Source organism: Camellia sinensis, chromosome 3 (genome assembly GCF_055761805.1).
Source record: "Camellia sinensis isolate YWXY chromosome 3, ASM5576180v1, whole genome shotgun sequence".
Taxonomy (NCBI): domain Eukaryota; kingdom Viridiplantae; phylum Streptophyta; class Magnoliopsida; order Ericales; family Theaceae; genus Camellia; species Camellia sinensis.
In genome coordinates, this window is record NC_138963.1 from 217,230,226 (window position 1) to 217,240,927 (window position 10,702).

Genomic DNA, 10,702 nt, shown 5'->3' on the forward strand with positions numbered 1-10,702 from the left:
TTGTTTGACGTAAATTTTGCCTCTTGTTATCTTGGTAGAGATTGCTGGTGGCTGTGGTACATTTGTTGTTATCGTTTCTTGAATAACTAACCATAAATCTCAATATATTTTGATTTTAGTCATTATAAAGTGTTTTGCGTATTTTGGGAATGGCTTTTTTGTTTTTTTTTTATTACTTTTTTTTCGTTTTTAGTGAACTTGTTCTAAAATTATTCCAAAAGTTTTAAGTTTTTAAATTCAACTCGGCACGATGAACTGTAAAAAAAAAAAAAAAAAAAAAAAATTAGAAAAGATAAGAATACGGCAAAATAAGCAATTTTTTTTTTCTTATTTTCGTCTTTAGTATTTTTTTTCAATTTTTTCAAAAAAATTATACTTTCTAGATTCATCTCTATAAGACGGACTAAAAAAGGTAAAAAAATTTGAAATAATTTTGAAAAAAAAAATTACTAAAATCAAAAAAATTTGAAAAAAGAGGTAGCTTTTTTTTTTTTTTTTTTTTTTTTTTGCTAATCAATTTGAAAGCTCTATTGCATAGGGATTCTTGTAAATGCATGAATCATACTTATACGCCTGAAATCATTGAACTTTGATGGTGCATACCTTTAACCATTTTCAAGTTGGAATGAAATTCAAGTAATTAATGTTTTGTTACATGATATTAAAGGTGGCAAATGGACAGGTATGAGCAGGTTTGGATAGACCAAAATGAATTATGTATTTAAAGCATACCCTTATAGTGCTAACTACTTGGCACTCCGCTTTAAAGAAAACTACTCAAAATTGAAATGAAAAATTGAAATTTAATTAGTGTACTATAGAATTCACATTTTTAAATAAAATTCTAAGTAAAAGTAGGTAGTGTTATCTGCTTTCGCTGCTGTTCCACTTTATATAGGAAAGGTAAAAGAGGAAGTAATCAGTTCTAAAGATGGAACCAAGGCAGTAGCACATTTGCTAAAGGCCGGGGGGTTAAGACCCAGGTCTTAAGTTTGAAACTTCTTGAGTTAATTTCTTGGGCGTTACGCAATTGATTAGGTGGTTAAATCTCAATTGTTATTACCACAGCACATGGTGTGGGTTTGATATTCTCCCACTGTGCGAGTCCTGATTTAAGCACAACTTGTCTTGAGGGTCGAAGTAAGTTCTTAAGTTATAGTCTCCTTATTCATTAGGATACCTTGGTGATCTCTATGAGGGGCGCTGCCATGGTCAGAGATGAAAACCGACACGTAGTCATGTTCCCAAGGTTAGCCTTTGGTCATATGCTTCCATTCTTAGAGCTCTCCAAGCTCATAGCCCAAAATGGTCGGAGTCTCTTTCATATCCCCTCCTAGAAACATCTATAGACTCCCCAAATTGCCTCCAAATCTATCCCCTCTCATCAATTTAGTGATATCCAAAGTCGACCAACTCTTCCAAAACGCAAAGTCCAGACTCGATCCTCCACACCACAAAGTCAAGTACCTCATGAAGGCGTTTTCCGATGATCAACTCCAACAGCCCATGTCTCAGATTCACCCCATTGGGTAATTTACGATTTCGTAAATTGGCTCGGGCCTCTTGCCTCCAAACTAGGCATCCCTAGAGTCTTCTTCAGTGCCTGCGTTGTGTTTTCTGGGTCTTATACCAGTGCTAAAGCGCACGAATGGTGAAGAAGATCGCACAACACCAGAGGACTTCACTCACTGCTAAACCCAAATGGATCCCATTTGAATCAAAAATCGGGTTTAAGCTCTTCGAGATTAAGTTCAATGACATATCCACCAATAGGGACGGTAATTTGAAACCGGTTCAACGGGGACCCGTTCCCTTGATCCTGATTTGAACGGTTTTTCCCCGAAAAATACCCTCAACGGGATGGGGATGGTATTAAAAAATTAATCCTCAATCAATTTTGGGCCGGGGACGGTAATAAGTGTTCCGGCCCCGGCCTCGGCCCCGTTTGTCCCCAAAGTGGTACATATGTATATACTTTTTGATTAGTTTCTCTCTCTCATTCATTTCATTTTTTCATTTCATATCTTCTCTCTTTCTCTCTCTCTCTCTCTCTCTCTCTCTCTCTCTTCCTTCTACTCTCTCTCTCTCTCTCTCTCTCTCTCTCTCTCTCTCTTCTTTATTGTCTCTCATCTCTCTTTCACTCACTCAAAGAGAGAGAGAGAGAGAGAGCACCGAATCAGAGTTCGATCTCTCTATGCCACGATGCCAGAGTCGATCTGAGCAGATCTCTCTCTCTCTCTCTACTCAGATCTCTCTCATACCAGATCGATCTCTCTATTGTTGATGTTAGTCGATAATGATGTTGTTGTTGGTCGATGATGATGCTGTTGATGATTTTTTTTTTTTTTTGATCGGATGTTGATGATGTTGAATTCGTTGCTGCTCTGTTTGGGTTTTTTTTTTTTTTTTGGGTCCGGGGAATTTTCGGGGTCAGGAAAACTCGATCCTCGTTAAGGCAGGGGACGGGGATGGTGATAGGTTTTTGTCGGGGATCGGGGCCGGGGACGGAGAAATGTTTACCATCGGGGATCAGCGACGGGGAGTGCGATCCCCGGTCCCGCCCCGCCCCGCCCCGCCCCGCCCCGTTGCCATTCCTATCCACCAATGATGAAAACGTTCCAACTACATTTCGCTTTGGAGGAGGGATTGAAGCTTGTGATGTCTTGGTTGTGAGAAGCTCTTATGAGTTCGAACCCGAATAGTTGAAACTGATGTAAGAGATTCACATTATTTGGGCCCAAATGGCAATGTTCATGTTGACCCACACCACATCTAAATGATTTGGTAATTTTTGGAGCACTAACCGGAGGTCCTATTTCAACAATTTAAAATTCATCTAATTTTAAAATAAATTATGTTTACAAATTAGTTTTATATATTTTTAATTGTTATTAAAAGAAATTTTAAAAAAATAAAAAAAATTTAAAGACGCTGCCATATCCTACCATCGTCAGACTATCATCGGATTTTCGTCAATCAGAGACTCGTCAGAATGTTTAACAGCGCTGAAAAGTCGTCGGACTATCGCCGGAGTATTCTGAATGTCACCAGAAGTCGCCGGAATATCCATAATGTCGTTGGAATCAAGAATATCGTCGGAGACTCACCAGAATGTCTAGAGCATCATCAGGGAGAAGAAGAAAAAAAGAAGAAAAAAATTGAGAAATTAAAACGAAAAAATAACAAAATTTAATCATATCCTCTCCAAGACCACAAAACATGAAAAAAATAAAAAAAAAATATTTTTATCACACGAAGTACATAATTTTCAATTCATAAATGTATAAAAATTTAAATTTTGGGGGTGGTGAGAATCCTAAAAATAGAAATCTCATTTTTCTTAATTTAATAAACCACAAGCATCCCACCAAAACTCATCCATCATATGATATTACATTTTTTAAAGGTAAGGCCATGTTGAGCGAACTGATGGGTTGAAATGATATCTCTAACGTGTGGCTTCTCTCCCATTCCTAATCATCCATCATATCCAATTACATTTTTTTTTTAATTTTTTATTTATGATAAGACCATGTAGAGCCAACTGATGAGTTGAAATGACATTTCATAAGATGTGGTTTCCTTTCCATTCTTAATCATATTGATTTAACAAACCACAAGCATCCCACCAAAACTCATCCATCATATGACATTGGGTGTTTTAGAAAGTTAGTTAAAAGTTGATTTTTTTATTTTTGAATTTTTTTTTCTTTTTTATAAGTAAAAAATGAGAGATAATTTGATCCAAAATGGATTAAAAACTAAAAGCTGACTTTTACCTGACTTCCCAATAATATTTCTAACATCTAGCTTCTCTCCCATTTACCTAACTTCCCAATGATATTTCTAACATCTAGCTTCTCTCCCATTCTTAATCATCCATCATATCCCATTACATTTTTTTAAAATTTTTTTATGGTAAGACCATGTAGAGCCAACTGCTGAGTTGAAATGATATTTCATAGGGTCTGGTTTCTTTTCCATTCTTAATCATATTGATGAAAAATGAGTTAAACATTATTTAAATTAAAATATAAGAAAACTCAATAATTATGTTAAAATTATAGGATTTATTATATTTTTTTTCTAAACTTAGTTATTACAAAATTGTAGTGCCAGTGCCGAATAGTTTGGGACGTTTTGGCGACAAGTTGGGTTTTGTTGCGGCTTGTATGATGTTTGGCGACATATATAAGTTGTTGCGGAAAATATTAAGTAATAATAATTCGAATGTCATCATTCTTGTGGCTAAATTGATTGGTTAAGCCTTGTTTGGTCAGTAACTAAAAATGCCAAAAAGTTATTATAAATTATATGATCATTCTTTTTATTCTTTTATATTCTTTTAATAAAAAGTTAAAAAAATTGATTAAATAGTCAATTTTTAAACTAATTATTGCTGCCAAATTGGAACCCTATTTCTCAACCTCACCTTCCATTGATTAAGACGACCGGCTCATTGTCTCTCTCACTCTCCTCTTCAATTATTTTCCCCCACTCTGCCCTTTTGAATTGGTTTTTAGGGTGTTTTTCTTAATTTTTCTATTATAGTTTTAAAGTTGTTTTCATGTATTAATTCAACTAATTTTTATTTTTTATGTTGGGTGGTTTCTGATTTTTTTTCTTAATCTTTCAGTTTATTTTTGGCATTTTTTTTTTGTGCTCTAATTTTAAAATTGTTGTATTAGCTGTTAATGAAATTATGTTTATTATTATAGCTTTAGGGTGGTTTTTTTGAGTTTTTTCTTCGAATTTTTAAGTTGTTTTCAACTTTTTATTTTTTTGTATTCAAATTTTTACCACTTTCAGTTTTTGGGTGTTTTATGAATTTTTTCTGTTATAGTTTAAGTTGTTGTTTACACAACATATTTCACTTTTTTTAAAAACTTTTTTTTTCTCATGTGTTTTCATCTTTTAAGCTATTTTACAAGGCATCTCCAACGGTTCACCAAATATTTCATCAAATCTAAATAAAAAAAAGTACGAATTCCTCTATCTGATATCAGCCAGTCCAACGGTGAATTTATAGCTGTAATCAAAGCACAGGTCGACCAAGGGGACGACCGGCCGAATGTCCGGCCGGTCGACTGGCAACTGTAATCCAACTTAGCAAGTGCACTGCTTGTATGATTTCCCCCACCCCCAACCTTTTTTCTTCAAGTTTTGCCATTATTTCTCCCCTTTTTTTCTTCTATGTTTATGGATGATTTTGATCAATTCGGATACTAAAATGCGAAATTTGTGATTGTGTTTGTGACAGGAGTTTTGGGTTAGAAATGAAGAACTTGTTGACATGTATAAAAGGAGACTTGGTGATGCTGGCTATGTCACTTTCAAGCTTGTATGGTCAATTTACACATTTAAGGCCAATCCTTGATAGTCACTTTTCAAGCTTGTATGGTCAATTTACACATTTAAGGCCAATCCTTGATAGTCACTTTTCAAGCTTGTATGGTCAATTTACACATTTAAGGCCATTCCTTGATAGTCAATGCCTTACATGACCACTAATGAAACACATATTGCACGACCCCAAATAGGAACCACAGAACAATGAGCAAAAATTTTGATGTGGTATTAACAATCATCAGCATGACTCAAGAAAGAGAAGAGAGCACAATGACCTGTAAATACATTTATAAAAAATATGAATCAACTAAAAGCAGTAGAAAGAAGTAGAAATTTCAAATTCAATGTTACAATGGTTGAGAGAAAGTGAGAAAAAGCTGTGTATGTTATATATATTGAAATTGAATTGAATACAATAGGAGAGCCTGTATTTAAACATAAACTTAGATAAGTATAGAAGGAGATAGAGATAGAGAGAGATGGACTATATCTATAATACAATGAGATAAGTATAAATCTAAATCTAATATATACATTAACAGCCTCCCCTCAAACTCAAGGTGGGTAAGCATCAACCAACTTGAGCTTACCCACCTTGACTTTGGAAACTAGATCACCGAAACGACTAGGGGGATGAGCCTTGGTGTAAATATCAGTAGGTTGATCAGCAGAAGAAATAGGAAGAAAATGAACAGTACTACGTATAACATGCTGTCGAATGAAATGACAATCAATCTCAACATGTTTGGTGCGATCATTGAAGATATCATTGTGAGCAATCTGAATGGCACTTTGATTGTCACAATAAAGAGAGGTGGCACCAGGGAAAAAAACAACTATATCAGTAAGGAGTCAGCGAAGCCATAAAAGTTCCTAAGTAGTGTCAGCAAAAGCACGATACTTAGCCTCAGTACTAGAACGAGCAACAAGAGTTTGCGTCTTGCTACGCCAGGAAATAAGACAATCACCCAAGAAGAAACATAATCCTATAGTAGAACGACGATCAATGGGATCCCCTACCCAATCTGCATCAGAAAATGTGTGTAACTGTATAGATGAGTATGCGGAGTAGTGAAGACCATGAAACATAGTTCCTTTGAGATAGTACAAAATGCGAATTAGAGCATCATAGTGCAGAGAGCGAGGAGCAGCCATGAACTGACTGACAATGTGAACAACATCGGAAATGTCTAGACGAATAATTGTGAGATAAATAAGATTGCCAGCTAGCTGACGATATATGGTACCATCAGACAACAAATCAAGAGGTGTGAGACGAGTCTGAGGATCAATTGGGGTAGGAGTAGTCTTGCAATTGGTAAGAGCAGCACGAACCAAGAGATCAGAAGTATACTTGGCTTGGGTGAGAAAGTAACCAGAAGAATCATAAGAAATTTCCAAGCCAAGGAAGTTACTAAGCAAACCTAAATCTTTCATCTCAAACTGGCGACTGAGAAACTTTTTGAGACTAGAGATACCCATTATGTCATCCTCGGTGATGATCATATCATTAACATAGAGAAGAAGAAGAAGAAGAACACCACGTTCTGTCTTGCATATAAACAGAGCAGAATCATAGGCATTGGAAGAGAATCCAAAGTCACTAATAGTAGAACTGAACTTGGCAAACTAGGCACAGGGAGCTTGTTTCAAACCATACAAAGCACGGCGAAGTATACAGACCTTGGTGGACGGAACTAAGGAACTAGGAGGAGGCTGCATATAAACTTCTTTAGTGAGATCGCCATTGGGAAAGGCGTTCTTGACATCCATCTGACAAAGACTCCAATGGCGAGCAGCAGCAATGGCAAGTAGGCTACGAACTGAGGTAAGACAAGCAACAGGAGCAAATGTTTCCTTGTAATCAATCCCATATTCTTAAGTAAACCACCGAGCAACAAGACGAGCTTTGTAATGCTCAATGGAACTATCAGAGTGAGTTTTGATCTTGTAAACCCATTTACAATTAACAACACTCTTGCCAAGTAGAAGGTCAACTACATCCCAGGTATGAGCTTTATCTAAAGCTTGAAGTTCATCACTCATAGCTTGCTGCCAAAGAGGGTTAGACCTTTAGAGACTAATATATAGGGACTAATTAAATTTGATCGCTAAAAATAATCTTTTAGGGACAAATTTAAACATATGATAATTTACTTACAACATTGTAAAAATGATTATTAATATTCTCACTTAATATTTACATAATTTTTTCAGACTAATAAATTCAGTTGCTAATATATTTACATAATTTTTTTAGACTAATAAATTTGGTTGCTAATAGATTATTAACATTTAGGGACCAAATATTTTTGCCATTATCAATTAAAAATAATTTGAGAGCAATTATTTTCATCATTTTATCAATTGAAAAGTCGGGACCTCTTTCTTCACTTCAGCCCTAACTTGCTCATTCTCTCTCTCTCTCTCTCTCTCTCTCTCTCTCTCTCTCCCTCCATAATCAATCTTCATACCTGTAAGAGCTCCAAGGCAGATTGAGCTCCACATTTGAAGATTAATAGTCATTTTTCAATTAACAATTGAAGATTGAGCTCAATCTTCAATTGTCAATCTTCAATCTCTCGCACCTCGATTTGCTCAATCTTCAGCCCTAAAGTTGGGAGCTCCAAGGTAGATTGGGAGCTCAATCTTCTTCAAATTTTGGTGCGTCTCTCTCTCTCTCTCTCTCTCTCTCTCCGTAATCGATCTCCGTAATCAACCTGTAAGAGCTCCAATTCGAACTTTCAATTTCTTTTCGTAATCGATCTGTGTTTTACATAGATTCAACTGTTTATTGTATTTTCAATTTCTTATCGTGTTTCAATCTATGTCTTACTTTATTTCTTATCGTGTTTCAATCTCTGTTTATCGTAATCGATCTCCGATCTCCGTAATCGACCTGTTTATTGTATTTTCAATTTCTTATTGTGTTTCAAGCTGTGTTTACAGAGACTGGACTTGTTTCTTATCTTAATGCTTGTTGGAATTGAACAATTGTTTACATAGATTGAACTTGTGTGTGTGTATATATGTATGTCTAATCTAATGCGTGTTGGAGATGAAGAATTGGGGATGCGTAAGAGAAAAAGGACACAAGAATATCATCTATTCTCTGATTATTTTTGCCATTTTTGTTATAAATCAATAATGAAATCTACGCCTCAAACAGAATTGCATTATAATAGATTATTGTGCCAAACAAATAGATCATTTAAGAAATCAGAACCTTACCATCCCAAACAGGGGTCTGAAAATCCTTCAAAACCTTACCATCCCATTGATCCCGTTCCTTCGCCACAGTCCACACAATGACTCTCCCATCCTGTGAAAGCCTAATCCACCGCCATCCCAAACTAGAAAGCCTGCAGGAAGGAGATAATCCATATATTCATAACTACCCTAATCCACTGCCACTGTTCTATATTACTTTTTACCAGCCAGTTTACGAGCCATGCACACATCTGTAGACACCCCATTTTTGACCGTCCTCAAGACTTGGACGTCACCGTTTGAACACACGGTGATCTTCCATGTTTGTGTTCGTTTGGAGTTCCCGGAGGCCTCGGCTCGCGCGCCTTGCCTCAGGATCCCCGAACTCGACCGTTTAGTGTCTGGTTTTGCACCAAACACTTGCATCTTGCCTTTGAGAGGCAGGGTGGGGCTTGTAGACCATCCCCACCCACCACCGGCAGTGGCTAGATGCCACCGGCTGGTTTTTGCTGCCACCGGCAATATAGTTTGCCGGCCGGCACTCTTTGTTGCCGGTCAGCACTATTTGTTGCCGACCGGCACTTTTTTTGGCCAAGATGGCATTTTTGGCCGGCCGATTGCTGTTCATCTGCTTTTGCAGATATTTTTAGACAGCTGTATTGCTTTTGCTCCCCTCCATCCCTCTTGCAAAGCTTGTCTTGTAAGCTTTACAAGAGGCATATAGAGAGAGGCTCTCTCTAAGGCAAGAAGGGAGCTTTTAGACATTTTTGAGAGAGGAAAATACAGACCAAGCTCTGGTTTTTCTAGGGTTAGGGTTAGATATACACATTCTATCTCTCTTTCCCTCTTGTTTGCACACTAGGTGTTTTGTGCCTCACTATTGCACACAAACACCTAGTGTTTCACCTTCCTCTTGGAGCTGAGGTTCTAAAGGGTTTGTTTTGAGATTTTGGTGTTGGATTCAAGCCAAAGGAGGCCATTGGAGCACCATTGTTGAAGAGGACTACAAGGGTTCTGCAGGAATACTCTGCCGACCGGCAGTGTAATGTGCCGACCGGCACCATTTTCTCTGCCGACAGGTTCAATTTTGTGCCGATGGCCATACCACACTGCCGGTCGCAATTTCAATCAGCCGGTGGTGATCCTCTCTGTCCAAGGGATCAGTCCTGAGGCTTTGACAGCCTCCAGAGGAGGAAAGGAAGGAAAACAGAGGCAGCCCATGTATGGTGGCGCGCTTCCCGAGGCATTTTCCAACTTTAATTAATTTATTTAATTTGTTAATTAAATTAGTTAATTTGTAATATTAATTAGCTTGCGTAGTTAATTAATTTGTAATATTTATTCGGTCCCTCCGAGTGAGGGTAAATCTGTAATAAGTGTGTGTGGGTGGTGTGTATGTCTTCCAACCTCACTTCTTTCTTCCCTTTTACTTACCCGCTTTAATGGTTAGTATTAGGGCACGTTTAATTTAGCATACCTCATGCTATGCATGTGTGCATCCATGCATTTGTATTGCATGCATTAGGCTCGGTACATCACGCTAACTGCATCAATACTTCGATTCCCAAACTGAATATGTGATAATTGTGCATTTTCACATAACATGTTTAGGATAGCCGAGCCTATTCTAGTAACATTTTGTATGCGATGCATTAGGCACTTCACATGGACTTGGATCATGCATGTTTGCTAACAAGTTCTTTGTTTTGGCACGGAGTACTATGTAAGTATTTCCGCTTTAGCATATCACACGAGTGTGAATATTGCCATGACAGCATGCTTAACATGTGGCTAGATACTTATGTGTTAAACTGTTTCGAATGTCTGTGGGTGAAGGTTGGATTGTTTGAGTTGGAAAAACTCGTTGAAATCCGTATTTTAGCCTACTTGCGAGTAGCAAATTCCAAAGCATTTTTCAAACCGAACGGATATGCAATGTTTATTTCCAAATTAGGCAATCTAGTCTATACTTGTTTGCCGTGCGCATAACATAGTAATTCTAGGCTAATAATTGGTTTAAGAACACGTAAAGTTTTCAAAAACGGATATCACGGTTAGTAGAGGCCGGTCTTCGGACCGGGCGAAAGGGGGTGCTCATAGCTGACCTTCCCCGATCGTACCCAAGCTCCCGAGCCGAGACAAC